Here is a 24259-nt window from a genome sequence, read left to right on the forward strand (position 1 = left end):
GTAAAGGCATGTCCTGGTGTTGAGGTCGGATCCTACAGTCAGGAGAGGGCAGGTTTGTGTCCTGGCTGTGCACAGGTGTCAGCCTGGTCTCATTACCCTTAAAGGGTACATAAGGACCTTTTTTTATTGTGTTACATGTTCCCATGTGTTGCCACAACTGTTTACGTAAGGTGTGTGTATTGTTTTAATTTTTTTTTTTTTTACATTTTGACCACTTTTAAATTGCATTCCCTGGCACAAGATTCACGTGTACCTGCATGGACCTCTCGGAACTACATTTCCCATCATCCTCCTGCTCACTGGTAAATCCATCTCAGCTACGTATGTGAGCAGGACGATGATGGGAAATGTAGTTCCGAGAGGTCCATGCGGGTACACGTGAAGGGAACATGTAGCACAATCAAATAAGAAGGTCCTTATGTACCCTTTAACATAAAGTTTAAATCGTTTAATAATCCGGAACACATAGAGACGGTGCTGAAGTACCCCAGTACCCCCAGTGGCTCTCGTATCATGTGACGTTTATTACCAGTCTAGCAGGGACAGCATTGCTCTCGCAGAACACAATGGCAGCAGGAGTGCTCGCAGTCCAAAAGAAGGCAGGGCCCTGGTGCTCCAGGCTCTTATAGTTAATGCTAGATATTATGTAAGAAAACAGAAATGGGGGTTTGGGCAGAGCGCTTCTGCCTGCTCTTTGAAACAGTAAGACAGTAAGGAGGGAACGATGTGAAGAATGTGCTGACAAGCTTGTGAATGCCTCAAGCACATTATCAGCACTGGGTATGTACAGTGCTTAGGTGTGTATGTTTTCATAATGAGTTCTTCATATTTCTGCCCATTTTATTCTTTATTCAAACGTTGCTATTTTTTAGTGGTGTGCTATCACACAGCTAGGATTTATTGTATATGCTGTTTGGTGCAAGTAATGAGTGAAAGTGGTTTATAGCTAACGAAAGAATTCCCTAAATCTTACCTGTTGCACACCTTCACAGGCTTTAGAGTAAAAGAAAATTATCTGGCACCGCACTCGGGTAAAGAAAATCTCTGTTTGCAACTGTTGCTTTCAGGTAGGTGAAATGGTTCAGTCTGAAGTCAACTGCCACAGCCCCTGAATAATGCATGTAGGTTTACAGGTGCTGTGTCGTGGTGAGACTATTCATTAAAAAATGTGGTTGTTACTGAAAGCTTGAAAGAAAAATGAAATCCATTTCCTTTTAATGTTCCTTCGAGAGGGGCTTAATGCACCACACTAAGAAATAAGGACAGCATTTCTGACTAGGGGGAAAAAGGGGTTAAAATGTGATTTCTAGTTGGCCTTCCAACCCTAGAGTGGGATGGTTCATTCCATTTTGATACCATTTGAAAATCTGAAAATGCTACCAGCGCAGTTCCATTCTGCCAGTGGCTCATAACACTGGTATCAAAACAGTAGCATTACCGCTGGCAAGGAAATTCAATTCAGTAGTAAATTACAGCGGTAGAAAGGAGGGTGGGTTCTATCTGTATGCCTTCTTTATTTGCTTCTAATTCCATGTGTCACTGAGGTCATAGCTTTCGGTCAAAGAAAAAAACCATTGCATAAATCATAGCAAAGCTCGACGAAACCACAAATGCCCCATTATTCATGAACTGAATGCTTTTGCTAAGAGCTCGTAGCAGCCTGTCAGAATCTTTAATTGCTCTGCTGCTTCTGAGAGATGCAAATTATAACCCTGAGTGTTCCGATTTCCATATTTTAAAGAAAAGTTGGATTACAACCAGCATGCATAAGCTAAACAAGTTTGTGCAACATTTGATTTTTAATCATGTTATCGCGTCCTATTTAAAAGTGCAGCCTATTCCCACAGGTCCCACGTGTTACTGTACAAGGCAGTTATTATTCAATGCAAGTTATGTCCCTGTTGAAACCTATCAATAGCAACTACAGTTATAAATCTGTTGAACACAGACGTTGTTCAAATTCTAAACGTAGACTTCCATCCTGAAATGGTAACATAGATGCCAAATGCAAACAGCAAGCGTTGTGTTAAAGCCAGTTCACCCTGGTAAAAGCAGGGCTGCGTGGTGTGCATGGCGAGTCGTACAGTGCGGGGAGCGCAGGATCTTTGTTAGGGATTCCAGAGGGTGCGTTGCATTGGCTCTGGGGCTCCCGGGGTTTAGGGAAGACACATCTTCAGGTTTCATGCTGCTCAGGTACCCAGTGATAACATGTATTATAACCAGTACAATCAAGGCAGCTCCTGTGATCACTGCGAGTGTGACAGACAGATGGACGGACACAGCGTTCAGTGTCATTCTGTTGTTGGATTTGAATGAATGGCAAGAAACCAGATGAGAAGAAAATAAAAATCACTCAGTAGCACTGAATAAGAACTATTCAACATTAGCACCCTCAGCACTTGTGTAATCTGAGTTAACTGACTGGAGTTTTTGGAAATATTATTGCAAATGGAATGTCTGGTTAGTAAGGGCGGATCAGTTACACGCTGCTATATTAAAGTTACTGTTCCTTCTATCTCTGTTATAGAAAGGCCTGATGTTGTGAACTCAGGTCAAAGGAAGTGCTGTGTTTAAAACGAACCATGGCATGTAGTATAAGATGCATCATATTAAATTGTATTTCATCCAGGGCGGTAAGAACTGCATGACAATAATTGCAGGGATAGCAGTATAACGGCAGGGTTCAGGGTATATTAGCATGGTTTGATTTGTGCTGTAGCAGCATAATACATTAAAATCTATCTGTGCTCAGATTGGCTAAGCATTATGTAGCATTTGAATAATTTATATTTTACATAAGCTTGTTTAATTTGTTATGAGTCGAAGGCGCAGGAGTCCTGAGTTTTTCTAATATATTTCAACCCCTCCCCCCCTCCCGACTGTGGTTCCCTGCACAGGCAAAGCTTTTGAGTCGACATCATTCTCATGTACAAAGGGGCCCTCGTTTCCAGGCTGGGATACTGGATGATGTAATCTCAGCAGGGCAGCGAGGTCAACACCACTCTCCTCATGCACGCTGTGCACTGGAATCTTCTCCATCCTCCACACAGACATAACCTGAGGCTGCTTCGGGGGGCTGCTGTTGTACACTGTGTTTGTGTCTCCTGTCTCCTAAATAGCATCTTTATTTTATGATTGTAGGGAATGGAAATAAATACTGAGAGAGGACGTGTTTTATGCAGATGTAAAAGCACATTTCGTTTCAGGGGTTTCAGTGCAAACATGTTTTTAGCGACATGCCATTTTGACAGCGGAGAAAGCTTCTTTAGTGCTCTGTACTGTGGAGATCGGATGTCATTCTTTTTTCTTTCCACTGGAAGAAAGTAAAAAGTGCGTCTCCACGGCTGGGATGTGAAGTGATGAAAACGTCCTCCTCTTAATCCTGTTGAAGAAGCCTGAGGCGGCGCGGATATCTGTGGTTTCAATTAGATAAAACTGTGGCTTGTCCTGTAACCACCATAGCTGCAAAGAGTCAGTTAAGGTCATTCAGGAGAACACATATTTAGCCAGGCTCGGTAGAAATGGTAGGTAGAAAAGCACAACCTGCAAATATTGGAAGAATGTGTCGGAGTGGAAACACCAGCGTAACCACTTGACTTGTCTGGTAGATGTTTCATTGGCTGTTCCACAATGATTACCACCTCTGATTGCTTCAGGGATTGAGGCTGAGGTGTGTTCATCTTGTGTATCCCTACAGTCGGGATCATCTAGTTTATGTTACACTATCTCTGTCTGGCAGCTAGAACTGAGGGAGCAACTTCTGAGCACAGGTGAAAAGCCCTTAAACGCAGACAAGACAAACAGTGCGATAACGACCACTCATAAAACATCATAAAACACTAAGAGGACAGTAAAAAAAAAAAAAAAAAAAACAGACGGGAATTTGATTTGAAGTTCCACTCTGCATTCCAGCTGCGGCACATTTGTTGTCGGCAAATAATTGGCAACAAAGTTTTCTATCTGAAAATAAGCCTGAGCTGTATCTTGTGAATCACATGTCAGATTTGGATGATGTTCCATGACTTGAATGTAAACTACCTTGACCGTTATTAGGATCATAAATTAGCAGCGCCCTGACTTTCAAATAATCCTGTGTTGAGATCCTAACAGCACTGTGAAGCTGTGGGAGCAGCACCATTGCAAACAATCTACCAGTACTGGGGAAAGATCAGAATTCCAGTAAAGCATGATAGTCGGTGCATGTCCAGCAGGTGCTACAGTCGCATTTTGGTTGGCTGCTCCAAGATATTGGTCAACAGAGTGTATCAGCAATGGGAAAAACATAGGGAAAGGGGCAGGAAAGAAACCTTCTAGCCCCCTGTGGAGTCTATACCACATCGTGTCTGAGCTCAAGTACCTAATAATGTGTGCATGATGTTTGTAAGTATGTTTCATGTTGAAAGGCTTGCATTTCAGGGAAGGGGGGTTTGAATCTTTTGGCTACATGTCGTCAGCCGGGCTGGTAAGACCCTACATCACTGATAATGACCCTTTGTTTGGGGTTTACAAGCCTGACATCTTCAGGGCAACACAATGACAAAACAGATGGTTTGAACCTTGTTGTCAGGAGAAGGTGAGGCAGCCCTCGTAAAACTCAGCCTTTTATCAGCAATAAAAACCCTGCCAGCGTGTTTGTACAAGGCTGCCCCTGTCCCACTTAGTCACCTCAATGGCTCCTAAGGCATCTATTTGAACAAAGAGTCCATTAAAATCATTCAGGAGAACAAATATTTAGTGAGGCTCGGTAGAATGTATCGGAGCTAGAAAAACCAATGTAACCACTTGACTTGTCTGGTGGATGTTTCATTGGCCGTTCCGCAATGATAACCACCTCTGATTGCTTCAGGGATTCAGATTGAGGTGTGTTCTGAAGCGAGACAATCATGAGTTCCTTGGGAAACGTCAGAGTTGAGCTGGCTTGGATACCAAAGCACCTGCCAAGCAAACGTCAACCATCAGAGCCTGTCCGATTTGCTGCCTTGCCCGTCATGATTGAAACCAACTTGATGCCATTTTTATTTATTAAGGCATGCGTGTTCGGGACTCTGTTTTCTCAACACATTAATCAGTCAAATGCAAAAGTGTATGCAACACATTGCAGATGTTAATAATTGTCCAACCCCTTCAGGCTATATGAAAGCTTTTAGCTTCTAAGCTCTGTATTGCTGTGGAAAGGAGAAAACTCAGTCCAAGGAGTGGCCAGTACTGTACAGGGGGCAATGAGGTCACAATGGAGCTATTGACACTTGACACAATTCTAGAACCACCACAGGTCATAGTGGACCCTGTAGAGCAGTTATTCTCAAGCTTGGGTCAGGACCCTCTGGGGGTCACTGCAAGGTTTCAGGGGGGTCGCGAGACGACCACATCACAAGCAGACCTGCTGTACATAATGGCTACAGCGCATTGCAGCAGTAGAGCTTTTGTACAAATCAAACATGATCTACTTCAAACCCAAGAAAAAGATAACAAGCCACAAGCGTACGTGCATCTGATTCTTTCCATCCCTGTGCGTTTCGTTCGGCGGGTTCAGGAGACACGCTGTCCTCGCAGTGTTCTTACCAGCCTGACGCCCATGCACCTTTCAACTTGGCGTGAGGTGATGGCCAATGACACATGAAAGAGTTCCATAAGTCTTACCTGTCATGCTGTTACATTCCATATATAATGTGCAGTCGTGAAATAAGCACATGTTCTAGGACTCTGTTCCAGCATTTCATTTAAAAACACGATACTGCACTGGGTTCAATCTCTGTTTGCACACCATGCTTTCAGTTAGTCACTTCAGTTAGCCTTCTTCCCTCTCAGCCAGCTGCTTCCCCCGTTGACTGACACGTTTTGCAGCCATTAACGTGCTTTGACCCCAAAGGTCGACCCAGGAAGTGAAACAGTAACACACTTCCTGAACAGCAAGTAAACTGAGAAGTTTCTTTAATATTAAAATACAGTTTGCTATAGCACACGCGTGTGTCTTATACAACTGCATGTTTGATACCTACATAGCAAAAGGAACGATGGCTTGTTAGCTACAAACACAAGCAAAACCCGTAATTAGAGCTCCCCTGACCAAGTACAAATCAAATGGCACTCTGTAGAGGAAAAGTAATTAGTTGTAACACTGGACTTGCGATGTGAAATAGAAGACTAATGGTTAAATCAGTGTCCCCTTTTTCCAGAAGCTTTTGCAGTATGCAGCCATATCCATGACAATCTTAAACAAGGATAACGTCCCATGGAGCGATATGATGCATTTTTACTGTAATGGAAACAATGGCAATGAAACAGTTTGATAAACGTAACCCCCCCCCCCACCACGCTGATCTACTTCCATAGCAACACAAGCTATCCCAGTTCTTTCTCCCCAATAAAGACTTTTAACATTTTTTTTTCTAACGTTATGTAAAAGTAAAAGAATATAGGTCAGCAGAAGAAGAGAGCGTGCTGGCTTGTAAAGATGCGCTCAGACTGTGAGAGACGCAGGGAGCAGGGAGCAGGGAGCGGCGTCAGACATTTTCTGCAGAGATTGGACCCTCTGAAGTGCTGAAATGGCGGCTGCCAGGAAGAGAGAACGAGAGAGAGCGAGAGAGAGAAGGGGGGGAGCTGTTAATGTCACACGCAGTTTGTTTTGCTTTTGGCAGGTGAACATGAAGTCTGTCAACCTTTTTTTTTTGCCATGGGTGTTGTGGTTTGAAGGTTTTAAAAGCAGTTTTTGGCCAAAATCTCCCCATAAAAATATTTAGATAGTGATGAAATGCACACGATTCTAACGTTTTATGTAATAAAGGAACATTTGTAATAAGCAACCCAGACATTTAAAGGACTTGTAAGTGTCATTTGAAACTGATTTTGTACCATAGGTCTGGTTTGACAGACCCTGATAAACACTAGTCTTAGGCTACCCTACTTAAAGTACCATAACAAAGTCTGAGATGAGTATTGGTACTGAAAGAAAAGTAAAACATTATTTGACAAACATTTCAGCTGGAAGATTAGTGCTGTTCGGGACTGATTTTGAGATTGTCCTTTCCAAAAAAAACACATTGATAAACCATCCTGTATTGTTTTTGAAGTTGTAGCACTCACCGTGTCTTATGATACTGGGCAGAGAACTGAACTGTCAATATCATGAATTAGTCATTTAGCAGACGCCTTTATCCAAAGCGACTTACAGAGACCAGGGGGTGAAGCTATGCATCAACAACAGCTGCTGCTGGGTCACTTGCAATAGAAATACATAGTTTTTGAATTTGTTTAAACGCTATACAAAATGTATGGCGGCTGATTCTAATTTTTGAAACAGCAGTGGATATGAACATGGGTTATTAGACATTTTTCAGTCATAATTTCACTGCTAAATGCACAGTTGAATTCCGGATGAAGAAGTTTAACAGCAAATAAATTAACCTCAAATGACCTGTATAACAACTTCAGGGCAACTGCAGCACGATTTCCATCACATTTGAGTTTTTTTTTCCATATCTAGCGTTGGCAGCCCAAGGCAAATGGTAAGCTGTTCATTTTGCTAAACCTGTTTGTGCTTGAATTGCAAGTCGAGTAAAGATATCGGCAGTGAAACCGTAAGCCCTAATGCTTATTGAGGTAGTGTGTTTTGATGGCTTCCTTTAAAGTGCCTTCAGTCGCCTTGTCACACAGTCAGCAATACACCGCGTATTTGTCTTGCTCACCTCGTTCTTTCTGTCTCCTTTTATTTCAGCTGGTGTCAGGCCCTGGGCAGACAATCAGTTGGAGAGGGAGCCTGGACCCCATACTGAGGCACTGTATCAGTCTTTCTGCACAGTGTAATTTAATTACGCCCCAGGAAAGACAGCTCAGCCCTCCCTGCATTGTGCTTAGTTGCCATGGAAACCTCAAGCAGGGGACTAGACCGTTCGATAAAGGTGAGACTTTCTGTATCCACCCTCTTACTGTTTGTGTGCACAGGTCTTGGTTGATTCGTTTTTTTGTAGAAAGAGAAATGCGTTTGCAGTAGTTAGTGTCTTTTTTTTTATGGGCCGAGTGGTTTGCACAAAGATGAAAACATGCAGAAAAATGTAGTTTAGTCCCAACTTTTGTGATTCTGGTCGTCCTCCACTCTCTCTGGAGAAGCAGCTCTTACTCTCTGTACTAAGTGTGTTTCATTTATAACTGTGCCCTGGGGTCCTGGTTCCTGTGCTGTGCTTAAAGTATTGGCTAGGGTTGACTTTATCTACTCCCTTTAAGATTTCAAAGCCTTCAGTCAAGTCCGCCCTTTAATGGGATGAGGCTGCCATTGGTAGAAGGGTACCCCACATTGGGAACTGATAATGGTATTCTTACACTTTTCTGTAATGGTGTCCAGCCCGCTTCTCTAGTGCTGTTTTTAAAGAGAGAAGGGGGGGGGGGGGGGGGGGGGTGAGAAGTGGTATACGAATGAAGACTGGTCCTGCACGGTGGTAACCCTTTCATGTAACTGATGTGTCCTGTTTGGTCACTTCAGTGTTCCTTCCTCCTCAGCTTCCTGTGAAAGAATGTATGAACCCGCATTGTCTCAGTCAGACGTATCAGGCCTGGGAACGGTTCTTTCTTTAAACACAGACAGAACTCATTGACCTGTGTTGTGCGCTGCAGGGACTGCAGTGCTGTTTTCAGTTCAGGCGAGGAAGGAAAATGCAGTCAAACCTGCACTTTAGCATGTTGACTGTACAGTATTGACATTTCCTGACACGCAGAGTAAAGAGCACAATGAAGCGCAATGAACACCGTGTATTCCAGGTTACAATCAGAACCGTGTGCCCATGTAGTGTTCCTTATACAAGTTTTCAATAGTAAAAGCATAGCAAAGTGCAGTAGAGCATAGTGAAAGCATGGCAAACCATGGTAAACTATGGTAAATGCATAGTGTAGCCAGGGAAAAGCAAAGTGCACAATCACTGTAGAAACATACTGTGGTAAACGTTTATAACAGACTCTACTGATTGGAAAGTGTTTTGTTTTGTGTTTGTAATGAACACTATTGTAGGCAATGTTACACTGGTACCTTGTATTATCTTTCAAGTTCTGAGGTAACATTCATGCTTCTGATAAAGTCCCTTCCTGTGTGTTTTTCGGTGCCTTTTTGCCAGGGTACTGGTGACCTCCTGCTAAAGTCAGCTCCAGTAATTGTTCTCAGTCCCTCTGAAGTGACATGAGTAGACTTTGACTTTCCCAACTCCTTTCCAATATCACTGTCAGTACAGCTGTTTAAATGCATGTTTGTGTGGCTGTGCACATCACGCATATATTTATCACAGCCAGAAAAATAAAAAAAGTTCCACAGTACAGTAGTCGCTTCTGCTAAATACGCGCTGCACAATTCTAAACTCATATTGTCTTTTTCTATCACTAATTCAATCTGTTCAGTGATACACACTCATGTAGCCGTATCCCAGAATGTACTGTTTGGGCTAAATGTGACATCTCTATCATTTCATAGACAATCCGCGTACCCAGATAAGCCCCCACCCTCTAATTACCCTGCTGAGAATAAGCCTTTTGTAGTAGGGGGGATTAGAGGGGGGGTTAAGACTGTCCTGAAAGAAAAATGGCTACAGTGCTCTTGCGTTCTGAATTTATGACCTTCTTAGGGGAATAAATACATCTTTCTCTTTGCTATGACAAAGACAGTTCTTTGTGCCTTGAGGACAGTGCCTCTAATGTATTTAAAAAGTTTGTTTGTCTGTTCATTGTTTGTTTAAAGCTTTAGTACTGATATCCGATTCTGTTTTAAACATATATATCTATTTTACACACCGATACAATGTTTTTTCCTTTATAATACTGTGTTTCATAACCCAACTGTCAACACACTCAATGGTAGAATACGCAACGAATTAGAAAATTCTTTGAGGAACGCTTCAGGTCTTTCTCAGTGCTATCCGTATCTGTTAAACAAAAGCGCTGGACTTAGAAACACTAAAAAAACACAGTACGTTCAAGGCCAGATGTTTTGGGGAAAAGGGTTTAACACTGCAATAGCGATCACAGAACACTGGCACAAGGATTTCCCAGATCCGCATTTAAAAGAGGCTTGATTAATCTTAATGACTCGTCTTCTGATGCACTGGCTGTTTGTGTGCTTCACACTATATATATATATATATATATATATATATATATATATATATATATATATAGAGAGAGAGAGAGAGACAGTCCCTGGGGTACCCTGTGAAAGACTGATGCTGCTCTGCACCATTAGAACAGTGCTCTCATTTCCAGTATGTAAAGACTTGAGGCATGCTGGTTAGGCAGGCAATAAATCCAGTCAGTCTCACTGAATTATATAGAGGAACCAAACCACACGCAAGCAGAAGCTGTTTCTGTTTGGCCTCGTGTCAGTCATCTCTGATAAGCTTTATAACAAAGATAATAAAACACAGCTGCACCTCAGCAATGCCCTATAATCAAGCTATAGGATTCACAGCTGGTAAGCCCGTAAATTCTGGACACTACACGTGTGCGTTCAGATTCCGAACAACCAGGCTACAACCACGGCTCCGTTGTTTCTAGGAATTTTATTTTGGAAGAATTGTATTTCTGTGTGATAAATCATGGCCGAGAAATGAACCACTGTTCAGGATTTGTTAAAATTCCAGTACAGCTTATGTATTGATGTCATCACGTGTATAAATCAGTATCTAATGAGTGCCATTTTAGGTTCTTTGATTTGTAATACATATTTTTATGTTGGATGTCTCTTCTTATAAAATAAATCATTTCGCACAGTTTGAGCAGCCAGAAACTACACAGGATCTCTTATAACAATAGCAGACACCCTACACACAATATAGTCATACTGTTTTGTGTTTCGTGGATGTGAAATTGCCTGCAGTAAGGTCAACAGAGCATTGACAGACAGCTTCCCTGCACGTGGCTATTATGAAGATATTCCTGCTGAATAAATACACTGAGATCCAGCATCCTGTTTACAAGTGTAGAACGGCAGACTTAAGAAGTTAAGCACCCAGGAGCATAAGGACGTGAACGTTCTGAATGAGAGGAGGCCGTTGAGTCACAGCTCGTCTGCTTCCTCGTAGCTGATTGATCCCAGAACCTCCGTCCAGTACTTTGTCTTAAAGGATCCAAACGATAGGTAATCCGTTCCACACACTCGCCGCTCTCTGAGCATGTGTCTCTGCCCTCAATGTCCATCTTCCGGGCTGGTCTGGGGGCTGCGGTTGAAATAGTGACCGAACTCCTTTTAGGGTTTTTAAAAGCTCCAGCCGTCTCTCCCAACCCTTTCTTTGATCAGTGCCAACTGTCCCCAGGCCAGTGTCAGAGAACCCTAACACTGGCACGCCTGCGAGGAACCAACACACAACCCAGGGGGCTGCACTCTGATCAAAGCAGCCTCTTCAGTTGGGGGACCATAACAAGCTTGTCTCCTCTGGACTTTCATCTGCACACCTACCATGTGTCCTGCTGTGGTTTTTCTCTACCAGATGGACACGTGTGGCGATCAAGCAGATAAATATCACCCTTTAGAAAAATGTACTGCGGTGTGCCACAGGGCCGGGTCCAAGGCTGGGTTGTGAAAGCACATAAAGGCCCAGGCGCAGATTTACTGTGAAATACACATGATTTTTCATATGGCTGAATTATATAGACAGCTGTTTCGAACGTTCAGGTCTGTGTCAGTTTCACAATTTGTACCTGTACATTACGCATTCGAGAGAACCAACGTGTTGTTTCATAGAGAGCTGAGCCCTGCGACTCGGAATTGACAAGACTTTGTTCTGTATAAAATGCTCAGTGAAGATTAAGACAGGCAGTTTGTAAAGCCAACTACAGCAGTAGTGGTATCCAGGGTGAACGATAAATGCGACATCTCCTGTTTGGTGGAATGTCACTCTTTTTTTTTCATTAAACAGTGTTTAAACTTAATTGCTTTTTTTATAGAAATACTCTGGTCTTAGATCATTGGAAACCATTGTTAATCTCCATTGAACACAGGTCAGCGGTGTAACTCTTTCTGTTTCCTTTTTCATATCTCACTCAGGCAGGCATGTTTGATAACGTGATGAATAGGGTCAATCTCGCTGCAGCTGGTAGATTTAGTGAAGCGTCTGCGATAAATAATTTGGTTTCAGGTGCTTTCATTTTGGCTTGGGAGTGTGAGAGGGGCTTGGAATTTACTGCATGTTGAAATACCTAGACAAAATAATTCCAGAAACGCTTACCTAATATTTATTACTGGCTTTAGCAGTCTCGCATTTCCTGAATAAAAGAGGTGTAAGCTATGGTTCTGTATTATTTTAACTGCTGAGTGTATCAATGGCACAGACCATTTAATGATTCTCTTACAAGCCAAACCTATTTTTTTCACGTATCCATTTAAGTTGAAAATATCAGAGATGCAAGTGCTTTTACATTATGCCCCTGGGGAATGTATGTATGTATGTAGAGTATGTATGCATGCATGCATTTCAAGTATACCAAGATATATGGTATGTAGGGGGTTGTGTGATCCCAGTATTGAGCATATATACATAAATGCATGCATGATTCCAAAGCATACTGTTACTGAGATGTTACTGCATTGGACCACCAGCATGTATCATCAAATACCAATGTCATTATAGCACAGTACCATGCCACTGCATTACCTTTATGATAGCTATAACCAGAGGGATGGGCTTATATCTGCCTTATCCGTGTATTTCATGCTTCCTGTATGACTTTTGCTGCCAGTTCCCCATCACCTCTCCCTCTCTTTCTCTCTCTCGCTCTGTGCTTCCAAGTTTCTGTGCGATTCATATGCTAATAGAGGTCAGGAGATGAGACGGTTCTCACGTTAAACTTGAAACTCCTCATGAATACCAGCCTGTGTCAGTCCTTTGTCTGACCAATGCATAAGCTGTGAGACATAAGCCAGAAGTGAAATTAAAAGCTTCTGAATGACCCAGCAGGGAGGGAGGGGAGGGAGAGGAGAGAGAGAGAGAGAGACACACATGGCATGCTGGGACAGCTGCTCCAGTATGATCATACAGCTGCAGTGTCCCCTATTCACTGAACTTATTAAGGGCTTTGCATTTCACAGCCCTTCAGGGGCAAGCGGTTAGGACAATTCCAACACACAAGGAGTCGTTTGGATTTGTTCCTCCAGCGTGTATCGTTTTGGGTTTTATTTAATGAAGTAGCTTCAAAATTCCATTGTCGTACCTTACATGTTTCATGGTGTTTGCAGGAGTGGTTCTTCTGCAGTCACTCATTTTGATTCCCTGATTTCTTTATTTTTAAATGTTCCTTTACCTTTTTGCAGTAAATGGTTTTTAATGCAATTCTTTTTTTGTGTTAAGATGCTTGGACTGTGAGTTCAGGCTCTGCTTTTCAGTTTCAGTTGCCTGCTGTACATGTACAGTGTCTTTAGTAAGCACAAGCACCTCACATATAGTGCATTGTATTGCCAGATGATACAGACGCTTATCTAGCAGCCTGTGCTGGTACGAAGCAGCTGTTTGCTTTGTTTTTCAAGTAGTGACTCTACTGAAAGTGTACAATTGTTGTTTTGTTAAAGTCTGTCTCAAGGCGCTTTCACATGAGTTCAAGAGCTGCTCTTTTATTTGCCTGGCATGGATATATGTAGCACAAGTATCGCCCCAGTTAGGAAATTGTAAAATGGTAAACTGCAGTTGTTTTCTGTGCATTAGAAATGTAACCCTATGTGTTTGCATGGGTTTGCAGTCAGCCATTTGAATGTCACTCTGAATGGTTTTTATATGAGCTTTCAAAGACATGATATTGAGTCTGTAGATATATAAATTTGTATTTATTGTAATGCTTTACTCACATTTAAATGGCTTGGATAGCCAGCTTGATTGCCGCAGTGGTGACTGCAAGTCATTTGGAATTCCATGTGGGAAGTGCTGCACTCTGATTATTATTGAGACAAAGGAGTGAAACATCAGTTGATGACACAGCACTCTTACGAGGAGAAGGTGGAGAGAATGCATCTTGCTCTATGTATAAAACACTGTAAGTATGTAGTATCAGTATTTCTAAATACATTTAAGCATGTTTAGTTCAGTTAGAGTTCAGGTTTTGTACAGCATGGTGGAACGGACACTTGAAAGCAATCGATGAAGCGTTAGTCAGATCATGATAAATGTGTAAATTGAATGTGTGTGTGTGTTTATACAGGAGTATGCACGCCTTCATTTAATGTGTCATTTCAAAAGTACTTTAGGTTATTTGCTTTTATCCGTACTCCACAACTCAAAATGACAAAAGCGTAATAGATTGCACGTCCAAGCTTTGCTGTTAGAGGTTTCTACCTTAATCCCTGGAGTGCCGTTACCAAGGAAAATCGATGTGTACCCAGACTTTTTGGCCTTGTACCCAGTTTCTGTATAAATGACGGGTGTTTACCCAGAAATCGTAAAGTTAAATATGGCACCCCAATAAATAATGTAATAAAAAGCAGCGTCTCACTGTGTAGGCAGATGGATTTGATGGCGTTTTGCCATGGTTTGAGAGCTTAGCGGAGGCTCAGTGAGTCTGGGCAGTTCAGCAAGCTGTTTTATCAAAGTTATCCAAGAGCCCAAGGTTCAGCATTAACCTCTACCGGCACCATCTACGTGGGCATTTAAGAGTTCTGTTCGGTCTTCTGATTGGCTGCCACTCATGAGTGGCACCCAATCACAATGCAAAGATTGCAAAGTATGGAGAAGTTCTGTGTATTCCAAAGACTTTAAACAGTGCTGTTTTAATAGAAACCTTTCGATCCCAGTGTAGCTGTTGTGTGATCTCTGCAAGGGTTAAGGAACATTCTGTTCACAGTGTTTACTTTGGCAATGGGATCAACACGAGGAAGAATGTATGTTTCTGTGTTTCATATGGGCCAGAGGGTATTTTAGGCCCCCCTGCTGAACCCAATGCTCTGTGAATGATATCTTTACTAGCTCAGCGAGATCACTTTCAAATATTTCAAAGATATATTTCCTGCATCGGTTACATGATGCTGTTTTACGGTCTGTTTGCAGCTATGCTCTCACCCTTCCCCCTTCCACAAAAAACAAGTAAAAAGTGTAGCAGTTTTGGTGCATGTGTGCAATTAATTAATTTATTAATGATTTATAAGACAATGCAACACTGAAAACATCGTTATAATGGTAGTCTTTCCATAACTATAAATGGTTGATGGAATGGAACTAACTCAATGTTCTCTCCCGCAATAGCTGGGGGACTGGTCCTTTTGAGACTTGGTTGACTGTCAGAAACACGATTATCAATTAATACGATTAATAATCATTTGCCATTCCAATAAATGATCAAGGCTAAACAAATAATCTCGATAATATCATGGTAATCAATTATCGCATGTCCTTTAATTGGTATACCTTTCTTTATGTATTACCTCAACTGTGCTTTTTCTTTTTTTTTGTCAACATATTGAAGATTGAAAAGGTTCTGCATCAGGATCAAATGGCACTGGTAACCCTAGACGCACTCGGGTTTAATCCCCCATCAGGATTAACCATCGCTATTTTAGCTGAAAGTAGTGAGCGCTGTGGGGGAATGTGATGGGGTGCCAGCTCGCTCCTATAATTTGTGTTTATTATTGTTATTTTTACTGTTGTTTTTTCTTAGAATTCTTGTTTGTTTTGGATTGGCAGGGAGGGGGTTAAATTCCTCCCTGTAAAATGCATGTGAGAATGTGGCTGGAGCCTTAAGTGTTTAATTGTTAATTATTAGTTAATTGGGCTCCAGCCACAGACTATAAAAGGCAGGTTTTTTTGGGTGAGTTTGTTTGTTGGTGTGCTGTTTAGTAGTTTGAGAAAGAAACTGTAGTGACGGCGAATGCCCAGCCTACATTTCTGTATTTTGTTTGAACCTTTTTGTTGGCCCTTGTGCCTATTTATTTGATTATTTTTTGTTGAATAAAGATAATTATTTTGCCCTTTTCACTGTCTCTGAGCCTCAAACCTCTGTCATCCTGCCACGGGGAACAAAATGTAAAAAGAACAAAAACAAAAGTGTTTTGCGATTAGATGTTGCAGGCTGCCATTTACTGTAGGAATGTTTCGATTGTATCACAAAAGAAAACATGGAACCAATTAGCGCAGTGGGAACAAAGGGGGAATTGCGGTTACCGGAAAACGACATCCATGCCTCCCGAACCTACAGGGGATAAACTGAATGCTGATACTGCACTAATTAGGGGGCCATAACTGATCAGATATCCAGCAGTGTTAAGAGAATGTGAGTGTGCTGCAGAAAAGGGGGGGGGGGCAGAGTATTGTTTAGAATAGCCTGACTCATACTGTGACATGCTGAACAGTGATTATTACTCATTATAATAACAAACTCTACAAACCACTGTAAGGGTACCTTTTAAATGTAGCTTGAAATACAGTTTTTGGGTTTATTTTGCTGTCACCTTAACATTACATGGTGTTTGCAATCATACTGGCCGGTTCTTGTTGCAAATAATGCTTTTTTTCTCTCTTCGATTCTAGTCGCCTGCCACAGTAACATTGGCAGCCAAATGGTATTTACAGGAGCAAGAGCATCTAGTGATCTTCCCGTGGATCGAGTTGCCCATTGTATTGCATCAGTGCTTACTCTGCGCTTACTAATATAAAGATATTTTGGCTGATCTAGCCTACTATATAGATATATCTGTGGCATACAACTAGAACCGAAGAGCAGCACCTGATACATCTTGTACATATGAAGCTACTAACTCATGTCAATGCTCTTACCAAGAATCAAAGCACCAAGACTATAGACACACAGCCATGTTATACTTGCGCTGTCTCCTGTTGGATATGTTCTTCTATCTCTGGGTTCAGGCTAGGTTTGCATCCAAGGTGAGAGGTGCGTGTTTGTCCAAGCTGGTCAATATGATTCACTGAAACCAAATGGAGCTTTAGAGCCCAATGACGAATACAGAACCTATTCAGTTCCTAGGGAAGATTACCTTTCAGCTTGACATCTGTGGCTTTTTCAAGGACATCTCTGTTCTATTCCAAGAGGAACACATCTACTTCATCTCATTCCAAATCCTTTTTGTGCCAAACATCTTTCAGTTTAGCTCTCCTGGCAGACAAATCACGTCGATCCCCTACTGATAAAATACGCATCAAAAGATTACAGTAAAATAAAGTGCTTTATTTTGTGGCTACCTCCCTACCTTTATTGGCATTTACCGTTGTCTTAGTGCAGTTCAGTTTTTACAAAGAATCCTCATTTTCTTGCTGTCACCTTGCCAGGTGGTTCTGCTAAAAGAGTATCATTTGTAGCCTGGGAAAGCGGGTTTGTCAATAAGGAGATGGAAGAATATTGGAAAGTATGTCGTCACCACCAGCCTATCAGAGCCCTGCTTCTCGTGAACAAAGGGACTGAACCGTACACTGCTGGGGGAATTTACTTTCAAAATGAAAGAGACCATCTCTCTACCATGAAGAGCTCAACTCAGTACACAGAATGTAGGGCCTTGGTTTGAAGCAAGTCCATTTTTCAATTAGAATAAAAGTATTTTAATGGTATACTACTAGCAAGAAACTGCTCAGAATAATATAAAACTGTTCCTTTTTGCTGCTCAGTTTTTCCTTGCTAGTTTATACTTTCTTTCGCAAAATGACACTGACGACTCTGAGAAAGACAGCTGAAATGCTTGTCACTGAATTTGAAAGTTTCGTCTAGTGTTATTACGTATACCACCACTGAGGGACTAGATTCTCAAGCTACAGTAGTGCTACAAACCATCATCGTTTTTTCTGTCTGAAAGGGAAAAAAAACACCATTTACAAATTCTAAAACGAATAAGAAAATACTTCAGACAACTCACAAGCCTCTAACTTCAGTGTCTCAGTTGTTTGTTTCTAGTTTAGGAACTTTATGGGCTGCTAATGGCGTTTTAGAGTGAAGTGCTTTGAGTGTTTTGCAGCTGCGGGTGAAACCCTAAATGACTGGCTGGTGGCTGAGATTTCCCAATCTGAGGACTTTCATAGACTGACGGCTCATAAATGAGACATCGCTCTTCTTTAGGAAGGCTAGAGCCCTCGATGGAATCAGCCAACCCCTGCTTTTGCAACAGCTTCACCCCCCCCCCCCCCCCCCCAGTTGCACTTGTGATCTCTGAGCCATTGGTCTAGAAACACTGATTTATGACTTTCAGTAAGTGAATGGTCGGGATTCCTTTTTGTCATCTGCAGCCGCTGTTTTTGAAAAATAGCCACTTTAGCTGAGAAATTCATGTTAGCTGTGAGGTTCTTATTTCTAGTATGTTTTCAGCTCTGAAACGGGTGCTTACTTGGAATTGTTTTTAAAGGAGCAATACCCCTCACTGCTTAAACAAAGACTTACATTTGAAGAGTTGTTATTTTATAAGCCTGTGTTGTAAATATCATATTTGCAACAGTATAGTAATAGAGTTATATAGGAATCGTTCACCAAGTAACAACATAGCAATCTCCCATGGGAATTTGAAAAGACTTTAAAATGAATTTTGTACTTCTTATTAGCAATAGCAAATTCATCACAACCCTTTTCTTGTGTTGGAAGATAATTGCATGCACTGCTTGTTTTGTAATGTAGGGAGATGTTTTGGTTTTCATACCAACCTCATTAAAACCCTACATCTTCCTGCTACTTAATCACTTCCCGAAGCTGTTTTAATTTACGGAGTGTTGCATAAAGCTATAGGTTGGTATTTACTAATTTTCACTCAAGCACTCAAGCATGTGAAAATACTGATTTACGCTACGAAAACCCATGGCTTTATATTCGATAGATAGTTTTAGTGTCGTATGTCTGAACATACTGAACGTAAGTGCTGATACAGAATAGAAGGAGCTGGTTTTCTAACCTCCCCAATATTAACCCTGATATTTACCTGGAAACGCGGATATTATACATTTTACAGATTTATTTGATGCAGTGTATGCATCTTATATAATATTTTAAAAAAACTAAAATAAACCTTTAAGTCGTTTAGACTGCTTTGATAGAAAAACTCTGGGTGGATCGAAGCAGACATAGGTGTAGAAGTGTGCACACATGATTGTGTGTGGATGTGTTTTTGACCTCGTAACTCCCCTCTGCAAGACCTAGACACTGTTCCTCTGAGCTCACTCCCTCCAGACCTTGGTAATTGGTAATATTATTGGGTGTCCTGACGCAGCACGCATCGCAGAGAAAACCAAATCGACCCAGACAGACATTATTGAGCTTCCTGCAAATGTCATTGTGCTGAACGTGTGAGAGTGGTGACAGCTGAGATGGGAGATGGCTGCAATATATATTCATGTGTCTGTATCCAGGGGCTTTTGCTATGGCTACAGTAGTGGAGGGTCCCCTCAGTGCCATTAATCTCTCCATACCCCTTTCACAGGTCTAAATATACTGCTGTCTCTGTGGCAGGTAATTATTTCAGTCTGGCTTCCCCCAAAAAAACATTTCAGAGTGGCCCTCCCAGGGGCTCGTGGGGAAATTAACTTCAGCTCGGATGACCTAGATATGGGAAGTGCTCACTATTTTGAGTCTCCCATGTCATTTACACTCTTTAGTGGAATGTATACTTTGTACACAGTCCCTTGCAGGTATTATGTTATGATGAAGATGTGTAAAGAGATACTGTTATGACCGGAGGGATTTTAACTCTTTCAGCACTGCTGAGCTGTATACAGGTCGAGGAAATTCATGTAACCGCACTCAAAACTGCTGCACGCTTTGCAGTTTTTATCCATTGGTTAGATTTAGGGTGCATTCAATGAGCTGTCAAATGCCAAGTGCCTGCTCATTATCTTTTATTCCAGGAAGGTATATGGGGATGTTGTCTGTTGTTTGTGTTGGAGACTTGGTTGAAATGTATAAAGTTCTGGTCATTGATGGCCTCTACTGGTGAGATTATTTGCAGGCCTTCTAGGTGATTTTCTTAGTAACCTGCTCACACACGTTGAAAATACAGTCCTAACCCTCTTTATATCACTCCTGTTAATATCACCCGAAATGTTCGGGCCAGAATGCAATGCGAGTCAAGAGGTATGAATGTATGTCTTACTGAAGTCACCTCGGAGTAGAAAACGAGACAAACAGAAGTCACTGTGGATAGCCGTCTAGTGTAGTTCTGTGTTTTCCACTCTGACATTTTACTTACTTTTAAAGATTAAAATACACTTAAGAGACTAACATGCTATTAGAGAGCTTTTTGAAAGAAAAACGTGTTCATTTTAACACTTAAAGATACATCTTTCATTATCTAAGGTATTGACTTCAGTGCATTAAGTTGCTTGAAACACTCTCAAAACTCAAAAACCACTTATGGTGGAAAACTAAAAAACTATGTTTAACTAATGCCACGTTACTCAACACAACTTTCCGAGCTTTGAAAATCCAAATTCTAGACAGGCCCGTTAATTCTGCAACAATGGCACGGCGCATGATTACAAAATCTCTCAAAAGTCCTCCAGATGGCTCCTTTTAAAGTCACTAAGCTGTCAAAAAAAAAGAGAAGAGATCAGAGTTTGTATTTCTGTATTTTGGGGGGGTTCTGGTGCCTCGATGAGATCCTTTCTCTTATATTGAGAAAACAACAGCTGCTCTCTCTGCCAGACATGTGCTCCTCCATTCTCTTTCAAGCCACGTTCGCCTCCAGAGTTAGTCAGCGAATTAATAAGTACAGAAATGCAAACCTTTTTTTCTTATTACTTTTCATCGATCTGATTGCAGTGTCATTAATTGAAGGGCTTTGGGGGGTTTGCTTCGGGGTTGGGGGGGGGTGGTGATGGATGGTTCCGCACAGGATTTCAGATCCGCGTGGCACAGCCAGCAGGAGCACACTGCTTCGACCTGTTTGCAGCCCTTTTCAGCTGTGACATGAATTATTCTTTTTTTGTCAAACTTCATAACCTTTCACAGGCTACTTCTCTGGGTGAATTAAACAGGGTTTGAGCTCCACACAGACAGGGACGAGAGGGATACTGGACATGCATGGCTGCTTTACCATTGCTAAGAAATATGTTATGACTTTGAAGAGCCATTCTTTAATATATAAAGATTGGTCAGCACCTTTTTTATAGAAAGCTTTGATGTGCACGAATGCCTCCATGGTTTTAGCCTGTGTATAACCAGTAATACGACTTGTGAATTGGCCTAACCGCATACGTTTTTGTGGGGCACACCCGTAGTTGGATTTTCACGTTATACCAGGAATGTGTGATTTTCCCAGTCTAGGAATTGTGAATGCATCTTTCTGCCCGTGTCATGACTATTCAGTGCTGGCTTGTAACCTTGTAAACTGGAACCACTAGATGTATTCAATGCAGCATACGTTTCAATCAAATCAAATCTCTGCAGTCGTGGCTTCTCACTTTCAAATGAGTTCAAAATGTAATCTTTACTTTTAATCTCCCGCAGAAAAATACAGCAGCAGAACCCTGAACCCGAGCTTGCTGTCAGTTTGATTCAGAAAAGGACACATTAAAACATCTGTCTGCAGTGTAATCTTTGTGAGGGCAGGCTCAGCATTAACAGTAAGTAGAGAGAACGATGTCTTTAGCTGCTATTCCGTGATCCCACCAGAAACACTCTCAGGAACAATAAGGGCTTTTACATGTTCACTGCTTGAAAACAGAGTTTAAGGTTCTCTATTCTGTAACGGCTAGCTCTCCTAAGCCTGGCTAAGGCATTTGGTTCTACTCTGCGTCAAGACAAATAGGATGACTGTCCACCTTTCAGATTGAAAACAAAAAAAAAACGTATTTGCACAGGTAAAATATGTAATACAGTACATTTTACAAAAGCAACCTTTTCATGGTAAATACATTCAATTAAATACCTTGTTTGTATATTTCTGGAAGTTCAACTTTTTTTTTCTCATTCTGAAGCTTTAAAACAAAAATAAAAAAAATACTGGGACAGATATTTAAATATTTCAACAAACTGGTTGAAATGTATTCAATGGCAGTGGTATTTTCTATTTTATTTAGCACTTGGACATAACAGAATTTAAAAGTGACTGCATTCACTATGTGCAACACAATGACATCTGAACTAAATAACACACATTCTATTGTACAGAAGAGCGTCACTCTCCTTTCATTAATAGCTCATTTGATGGGGCATCAGCGTTATTTTACTGTAATGTGACAGAATGTATACTTCTGTTTCCCCGCTAATTCAAATAGAATAATACACAATACAGTATCTTCCTGTGTCTCACTGTAATACATAGACACCTAGAGCTGTCGTCAAAAATCTTTGGAAAAGAGGTCAGTCAATGCCATACAACAGGGTTTTGCAGAAATAATTTGAGATATGTTTGGATTCACATTTGGTTTGTGCCTTCCCACTCCACTGTCTGTTATGTTTTAATAACCTGTATTTAACTGAAGAGACTTCAGATTTGAAATGCTGTCGTTTTAATATCATGAAACACACTGGGTGGTTTATTACATTTTACAGAATAATATGCACATGAAAAATAAATAAATGCAAACGTGCATGTGGTAGAATTTATGATTGTTAGAATAGATTATTATTATTTTTTTCCTCCTATCTGAAAAACATATGAATTCTATTCTGGAATGTATTCATCAAAGTCATTTTTACATATGGCACAGACTATGCATAACTATATTTATTCCTCATGCACATCCAAGTGAACACAAACTAATTTGAATGCATTTCAGATATTTCATACATACATTATAGTGGATACAGCACAGATTCAGCTCCAGAAATGCTCAATTGCTTCGGATTGACCTGCTTCTTCCCTGTCTGTAGATAGCAAGAGTACTGTCTTTTTCTGTGAAGGGCATACGCACAGCGTTTTTCACATTTTACAAGCTTTCCATTTACTGTCGTCTTTGTCCCCAGGGTCGACAGCAGGCTGTTTTATTCAGCAATATGTTCTTGCAATAGATTTGTTATTTGCCTCTGAGTGGCATTGCTGGGGAGTGTTTAGTAGTATCTGTACTTTGCTGGGATCTTTGGGTAAAGAGAGCGGTTTTAATGTGTAAATCTGTTGGACTGTGTCAAGCTCAATGCAGCACTCACAAATGAAGCTCCCATCAAAATGTGGGGGCTGTGCAGAGATACGAGAAGCACTTTTTTTTGTAATGTTTTCATTTGGGTTCTTCTAAACTAAAGGATATTTGCATGTCATACTAACCAATGCGGTGCCACATATAGATGTGGTGGATTTTTATATGCAGTCATTCCATTAGGTCTATCAATGCAGATTGAAAAAGGCTACAGATGTTCTTTAAATGATACAGTATTTTAGAACAGAAATCCAGTTTCTTGCCTTTAAAAACATCATTCATTTAGTCAACTACTGGTGGATTTTAAGGTTTTGAAAAAGATGTTTTAATTTGTGTAAAACTGTGACCATAATTGTGTGTGTGTGTGTTTTGTCAGTTGTTTTACACAGCCTTGTATTATTATTATTATTATTATTATTATTATTATTATTATTATTATTATTAATAATAATAATAATAATAATAATAATAATAATAATAATAATAATAATAATAATAATGAAGTCCTAAACATTATCACATACATTGTCATAAAATAAAAATGTATTAATAGAGTGCCATTTAAAAGAAAAAAAACATTAAATTATAGTTAAAGCAATGGATTGTTTAAAAAAAATGTTTAAGGGTTTAAAAGGACAAAGAACTTGAACCTAAGATGCCGATTCCTGTGTGGAATAATATCATCTTTAACATAATTGTGTAATAATTCATTTGGGTAGCGTTTAAGTAAAAGTATTTTGGAGTGGAGGCATTTGAACTTGACCCTTAAAATTCTTCCAAAATCTGCAGTGATTTTTGTTAAAGCTTCTTTTAGCCTATTCTTTGCATTAAAACTTCCGTGACTCCCATAGCTAGAGAACATCTCAAAGTTTAATACTAAGAGAGGAGGCACATGTCTCAAAATAAAATTCCAACAGGGCCCTGAAGCTAATAAACAGAATAAAGACTCTGCGTTTATTTTACATGCATGACACTAAAAGAAAGGTGTGCTTTTGAAAGCATTGAAAACTCCTCCTCTCGGATAACTTTTGCATCGAAATCCCTGATTTTGCGTGTGTGTGTGTGTGTTCCAGCAGGACCAGCCTCTTTCTGCTGCTGTAATCAGGTTAATGACGAGAAGTTAGAATTAGCCCAAGTCCACTCGGCTGAACTGAGGCAGTAATTGGTCGCAGCTCGGTTACGTGACCCATGCGCTGTGTTGCTATTATTATTTGAACGGGCCCCCCACCTTTGTTCCTCAGACGCATGGGGGT

The 24259-nt window shown here is 40.8% G+C and overlaps 1 long non-coding RNA gene across 4 annotated transcripts in view; it reads left to right on the plus strand.

The window, feature by feature from the left end:
* The window catches only part of LOC131707214 (uncharacterized), a 115311-nt gene that overhangs the window by 16010 nt on the left and 75042 nt on the right, over positions 1–24259 (plus strand). For 3 of the 4 annotated variants that reach the window (XR_009311033.1, XR_009311035.1, XR_009311032.1), the window contains exons 3-4: positions 7715–7898; positions 21379–21494. This is a non-coding gene — a long non-coding RNA (uncharacterized LOC131707214). The remainder of the gene's footprint in view (positions 1–7714; positions 7899–21378; positions 21495–24259) is intronic. The other variant, XR_009311034.1, reaches the window with a different exon arrangement.

The sequence above is a fragment of the Acipenser ruthenus genome, chromosome 39 (assembly GCF_902713425.1).
Source record: "Acipenser ruthenus chromosome 39, fAciRut3.2 maternal haplotype, whole genome shotgun sequence".
Classification (NCBI taxonomy): Eukaryota; Metazoa; Chordata; class Actinopteri; order Acipenseriformes; family Acipenseridae; genus Acipenser; species Acipenser ruthenus.